Source organism: Mercenaria mercenaria, chromosome 19 (genome assembly GCF_021730395.1).
Source record: "Mercenaria mercenaria strain notata chromosome 19, MADL_Memer_1, whole genome shotgun sequence".
In the NCBI taxonomy this organism is placed as follows: Eukaryota; Metazoa; Mollusca; class Bivalvia; order Venerida; family Veneridae; genus Mercenaria; species Mercenaria mercenaria.
Window position 1 is genome coordinate 13,561,263 of NC_069379.1, and position 7,072 is coordinate 13,568,334.

The 7,072-nt window shown below is 32.4% G+C and overlaps 1 long non-coding RNA gene across 1 annotated transcript; it reads right to left on the reverse strand.

Moving 5' to 3' along the window:
* Window positions 1-1,328: 1,328 nt before the first annotated feature.
* LOC128551178 (uncharacterized) lies at window positions 1,329-5,878 on the reverse strand. The gene is made up of 3 exons (XR_008368671.1): window positions 5,739-5,878; window positions 2,989-3,082; window positions 1,329-1,444 (listed from the first exon to the last, which is right to left on the reverse strand). It is a non-coding gene; the product is annotated as an uncharacterized LOC128551178 (long non-coding RNA).
* Between the last annotated feature and the right edge of the window lie 1,194 nt (window positions 5,879-7,072).

Here is a 7,072-nt window from a genome sequence, read left to right on the forward strand (position 1 = left end):
CAACAAGTAAACTTATAAAAATAAAATAACCCCATACCATTACAAGCAACAGCTACGTCCTGACTATGATCTGTACATGACACATCTAGGCTATATGTACACTCATTTATATCTGTCTCCGTTCCTTTGCAGTCAAGACTGTCTATATGAATAGGACCTGTTCCTGCTCCATAGTATTTGGAAGTCTTGTCATACGTTCGATAACTGTGTTTATAATAAAATTTGTAAAAAAGATAAAATATCGTCCTTTGCATTTTAATATATTGAATCATATTCCAACAGGGTTCGATTTGATTGCCAGCTGAACAAAGAAGTTCAATTCCTGTATATTCTGCAATAAACAACGACTGACGCATGGGTCGGCGGTAAGAAAGTATTATGTCGTCAATTATGATTTGACGTCCAGTTCATTACTACTCGAATGAGTAAAGCCGTGCTCATTTTATTTACCAAAATATGTCAATGAACATGTAAGAATGAAAACAATTAATTCCTTATTGTGGTTTGACGTTCATTTTATTACTGTTCATAGTTAAAATGCTGAAATTAAACTACATAGACTAACGACCTTGTGGTTCAGTTACTGTGCATCTGAACTCTGAACCGTGATAAACAAGACGACAAACCCGGGCGAGGAAGGGCTTTATTATATGTTAAGTGAATCCTAATGATATATGATTTGACATGATAATTTTGTGATACTGGTGATTCACAAAGATTTTATATACTTTTGACCATTTATACATTCGTATACCTCATTTTCAGATAATAAATTTGAAAATATTTCGTAACTGTTCATAGACCATGTTGTTCAATACCTCTGTATATTTGAATCATACGTTGATAGACTCTGTACTTCTTTTAACGTGATTAGATATGGTAATAAAATGTATACAACATCTTTTTGAAGAATACAACGGAATTCAGCACACTCTATCAGTGAATCTTTTTATGAGGGGAGATGAAATATAAAACACATCACCTTAAGTTCTTTTACATGCAGTCTTTTAGACACACGTGCAACGGTTATATATTAAATATATTAAGTTCCAGTAAATACTTTTTCTCTATCTGCAATACAAATATGTGAGTGTCGGCATAAATTGCTTTAAATCTTATTCAGCGGATCTTTATTAAAACTCCTTAAATCATGTTCAAACACAAATTGGTATGCAATAAACAGGTGTTTTTGTTTATCGACCATAAAACATTAATAGGATATCACTTTATATTTACATATGTATAAGTATTTTAGGAATTTGCTTTCTTTGAAAGAAAATTATCAAACATACGTACACTGTACCAAAAAGTATTTTACATATTGCCATTGCCTCGTCGTGTCCAAAAGATGTACTACAGATTGTTCCCCATGTTCCATTAATCAGTAACTCAACTCTGCCGTCACGGAGGCCAACACCGTTTGCCAACCGAATGTCTTTGATATCTGATAAACAAGTAATGAAATGCCCATATCTTATTAACGAGTAGTGAAATAATCACCAAATGTCTGGGATATCTGATAAACGAGTTTTGAACAATCATCTCATATTTGTGATATCATATAAACGAGTAGCGAAATAATCACCGAATACCTGTAATATCTTGTAAACGAATAGTGAAATAATCACCAAATACCTGTAACATCTTGTATACGAATAGTGAAATAATCATTGAATGCTTGAGATATCTGATAAGAAAGTAGTGATACAATCATCTAATATCTGTGATATCTTGTAAACGAATAGTGAAATAATCACCGAATGCCTGTGAAATCATGTAAAGGAATAGTGAAATAATCACCGAATACCTGTGATATCTTAGAAACGAATAGTGAAATAATCACAGTTACTTATCTGTACTGTGGACTTCTTAGTTGTTTTTTATAATCATTGCGTAATAATGCTACAAACATAAATCTTGTATCTTCATACTCAGCTATGGAAATTATTTATTTTCAGGAAGTGCTTGATTCTTTGTCATTTTATTAGACATGTTATTTGTTTAAAAGTGCATAACATGCTGATAATTATAATGAACATATATGGGTGCCATAAACACTGTTAAATTAAGCTGTTTCTTTCTCTTTTTTTTATTTTCTTCTTTTTTTTTTGGTCGTACATTAAACGTTGTGTTTTTGTCTTTCCTAATATTCAAGTTATGCAACGGCGGGATTCTGTACTAGTACAAACCGAAAGTAACTGCCAACTTTCCCACAGGAATCAGAGGTGGAGGACGAATGATCTCAGACACAACGTTTTTTATCACTCGGAGATCGAACTCACAACCCCTTGATCAGTAGATCTGCGCTCTCCTTTTTGAGCAAACCGAGCAGGTCAAGGATAGGGCTTTAGCCAGACTCCTCCTACTCCCATTTGTTTACGACCATACTAACCATATGTTGCCAGCTAGGCTCATATCTTTTTTCTTTTTAAATTATATTCTATTCATATTAGAAGTTAAAATATTGCTCGGCAAATTTATGTCATGTTTTAGAACAAAAGCGGTATATTTATCAATTTGTGCCTGCAAGCAAAAATGAAGCCATAACGTTTTACAGACAAACAGTAACATACAGTTCTTGTAAACTTGTTAGTAATGTTAGGAAGTTTTCATTAACTATTTTGTAATCGAGAAAGATACAATATATATAACAAAAAGCAGATGTATTAAAAGGTTTTCATTTTTTCAACATTGAACGTATTTTTCGATGCTGTATTTCTTATATATTATATAAGTAATTGAAGAATTGTTAAGTAAATTTAGATAAAATAGCGATGGATTTTAATGTTGTTCTCACAAACCTCAAAAGCTTATAAGATATAAATCGGTAAATAGTTAACTGATTAAAAACAACTTTTAACGCTGAAAAAGACAGATGGAAATAGGCGGAAAACAAACAACTTGAATGCAAATGAAAATTTAAGATAATATTACTCATCGTATTGTTACATTAAAGTCAAAACATGCTTTGGGAAACAATTGTCTTACCCGTTGCAATGCTGCTCCAGACATGATACAACAAAAACACAAATACCATGTGAATACTAACAAGGTTTCCGCGTGCCATCTTATCTCTTCGTTCCTGCAATAATAAAAAAAAATACATAAACGATTACTTTCAATAACGGATTTTAAAATGTAAGGTAACTCTTGGCGTCATGACTTTTGCTTCTCTCCGTTTGAAGGGACATTAAAGTTTGCATTCAAATTATACGTTATTAGACTAAGCGTTATTGATTTTCTGGTCCTGTGATAAAATTTCGATTATGTTACTTTTGTTCTCTTTCGCTTTATGTTCACATGTCAGTATCTCTCGTGACAATATTTATTAAATTGAATTTGTTAAAAAAGTGCATTGTTCCATTCTACACTCCTTAATAATCTTCTAATTGATTTCATTGGTATTCATTAATGAGCCGTGCCATGAGAAAACTAACATAGTGGGTTTGCGACCTGCATGGATCCAGACCAGCCTGCGCATCCATGCTGTTCGCTTTCAAAGCCTATTGGAATTGGAGAGACTGTTAGCGAACAGCATGGATCCTGACCAGACTGCGCGGATGCGCAGGCTGGTCTATATTCATGCTAGTCGCAAACCCACTATGTTGGTTTTCTCATGGCACGGCACATTTTATTTATTAGTGTTTATCAGTGTTTTAAGTGCCAAGTCGCGGCCAAAACAAGTGGTAAGTTATTATTTCTGGTCACCTTGAATGATGAAAACCATTTCATAATCTTTAATTTCAGTAGAATTCATTATAATAATTCCTTTTTGATTTACAGAATCAAAGGAAGCGAGTTATTTGTTCTCATTGCTGCGTCCTCATAAAATTATTACACCCGACGTATCACCGGCCATCGTGTATAAACAGTGTAAAAACGCGGTATGCTATCAATTGTAAAATAAAGCTCAACAACCCGCATTCATCAGTGCACTTTTGATTCCGTTTTCTTATATATAAATACTTTTTAAGTGAATGATTTTTATTTTTACCACAATTACTTTTTTTTGCACAATCACACAGCTCCACTGGTAACGGGATAATTATGTATATATTATACAAATATTGAAATTGTTCAATTTGTTTATAAGAAAAAATGGCCATGATTTACGTGTTTAACCATATTTTTTTATCAAACTTTCTAAAATCGGTAAAAAATAGAACATTTTAAGCATGAAAGCGTTAGTGTCTGTTGTATTAAGTGCCACTTTGGAAATTCTATCATCTAAAATACACACACTATTACTAAATGCTTCAAAACAAAAAAGGAATAATTCACATTAAAATTAAAGATTGTATTTATGTTATGTGCTGACTCAATATACACTAGTCAAATAGTCAGAGAACACGTCAAATATAACAAACAGCTGAACTATAACTTGCTCTTAAGGTAGTTCAGCACGTTCGGATCAAAACTTGTTCTACAAAGTAGAGTTTGATTAAATTCCGATTTTTTCAAAACTTTAAAACACACTTAGCAACTTCGGCAAGTGAAAAATCACAGTTTTGATAACATTTTCGACTCACAGTTGAAAATAAACATACGGACTATTACATGGTAAAATAAAATGAATAGGTCCGTGTACTTGTTTTTGAGATATTTGCCCACGATTAAAGAGATCCTCGCACTTCAAGCTAAGTTTAATACATTTTTCGGAATAATTTAACATGCCAGATGTTTTAATATCACATTTTTAACTTAACATGTAGTAATGTTGCCGTTGTAATAAATTCACTCACCTGTTGCCATCGATTCATAAATTAACTTTTCGTTTCCGTACAAAAAATCCAGGTTTTATTCTACATTTACCGGATAAATGACCTTACATAATTAGTTTATCAAACGTGAAGAACTACCTCAAAATCAACAAGGATTTACTTAATCATCACCATGTACAGATCTTTAAGGAAATAAAAGCTGGCATTTTTTTTCTTTCTATTTTGTCCGAAGCATTCCTAAATGTTTCTAACGTCTGAATTGACGTAACATAACGTTACATGAGTTTAAGAAGCAACAATCGAGTATGTATTTATTTCTCCTTTACCATGAAAATTTTGCTATTAACATTTTCCGTATACGTTTTATACGCAATGTCACACAAATTATCAATAAATCGTATATGCTTTATGACCAATGATTGATGAATTATCAATAAAACGTTTATGTTCTATAACCGACAAATTATCGATACAACTTGGCGGTGGTACTGTCATGCCAACTTACACCAAACCGCGCACCAAAACTACACATATTTTCAATATCTTTATATTTTTATATTGAACCCACGGTCTCCCGCACTTGTTGCGGGTGATCTGTCACTAGGATACCAAGGCGGTCGTTTTTATAACTGATACAATTTCTCTATGCTGGATGAAACAGTTTCAACTAAAATAGTTATTGAAAAAAAAAATGTCCTAATCTTAATACCGATATTGAATTTCCAAGTTAGTAGTAAGGAAAAGTTTCAACTATGTATGCTTGAATTAATATTATTGATTTTTCCTCAATTCAAGGATAAGAGAATGCACTTAAGTATTTTTTGTATAAGAATATATTTTCTCCTTTTGCTGCATGTCGTCGTGAAGCAATGGATAAAAAAAAACTTAGATTGAACGTAATTTTACATTTTTGCATATAACTGAATTAAGCATTCGATATGTAAATTTTTAACATAAACTAATCTTGTTTTTATCTCATAATGAATAGGACAAAAGAAGATCTAAATATATAATTACCGTAAGCTATTTATCCTTCCAAACTGTTTGCAAAACACTTGCGAATTAGATCTACTTGCTTCTAGAGTTTCGTTTTTAAAGTATTTACACGGAAGAGAAATTATAGGGCCTTTAACCTGTGCGTATTTACTGTTTAATCGTCATTATAACTACTTCCAATGAAATTGTAGTTTTAATACAATTAAATCACATCTCTTTACAGATATAACTCGGTAATGTTCTTCTCTCAAATTCATTCACTGGGTACAATTTAGCATTCTGCATTACTTTATTTAATCTGCTGCATAAAATCTGAGTTACTGACAAGGTGTATTCAAATGTTATAACTAAAAAGGGGAAAGTTTCTAAAAAAAAAAAAGCTTATAGCTTTCTACACCATCCTATATGTTAAAATATTCAAAGAATCGTAACAATTGGAACTTTTCTGAAATAAATACTGTTGAAGTCAATGCTAGAAGTATTTCATCAAGCAAAACCAGGCCGCATTAATGAAAACAATTAGTATAATTCATTAATTTTGATTTATGTTGCAATCAAATTTTAAGAATAAACTTTTAAAGATTAAAAAGCAACACAGTGCAGCAGAGTAGACATGGTTCAACTGAGACTGCTTATGAACTGTACATAAATATGAAACACCCTGTATCTTCAGGTACCGGAAGTACCATATCAAATGAATTTCCTTATCTCGACGTGTGGCAGATGTAGCAACCCTTATTAAAACTGAAACGAGGCTTAAAATAGTACATAACTGGAGTTGTCACGCATGCAGACATTTCACCTAATTTCACTTTTGTGCAAATTAAGTGATCAGGAGACAAACGTGTGAATATTAAAGTAAAATTACTATGCATACAGTCGGTACATTGTCTTATGAAATGGACATATAAAAGCCGTGAACAAAAAGCTAGAATAATTGAATGAGGAAATATTCTTCGTGTTAAGTCTTTTCTCGGAAACTAATTGGTTTATTGTGTTGAAACTTAGCACATGCCTTCATGGTCATTAGACACTGTACCAAGCTAAGTTCTATAACTCTGACAAGAATTTTTGTGTCTCTGAATGGAATTTTAAAAAAGGGAATAAGTTTATACAATGCGTGGTAGAGTTATGGAATTTGGCCTTGTACAGCGCCATATGACCACAAATGCAGGTGTGAAGTTGTGAAGTTTCAACTAAATAAACGTTTAGGTTTTTGACAAGAAACGTAACATGAAATATCTTAACGTTAGCGCTGCCGTCATGATCGCTGTCTATACCGGAAAAGCTACGCGTTAGTCCACCGTCAATTCCTATTTAAAATCGCGAGTGAGAAGAAAAACTGTCCTTCAACG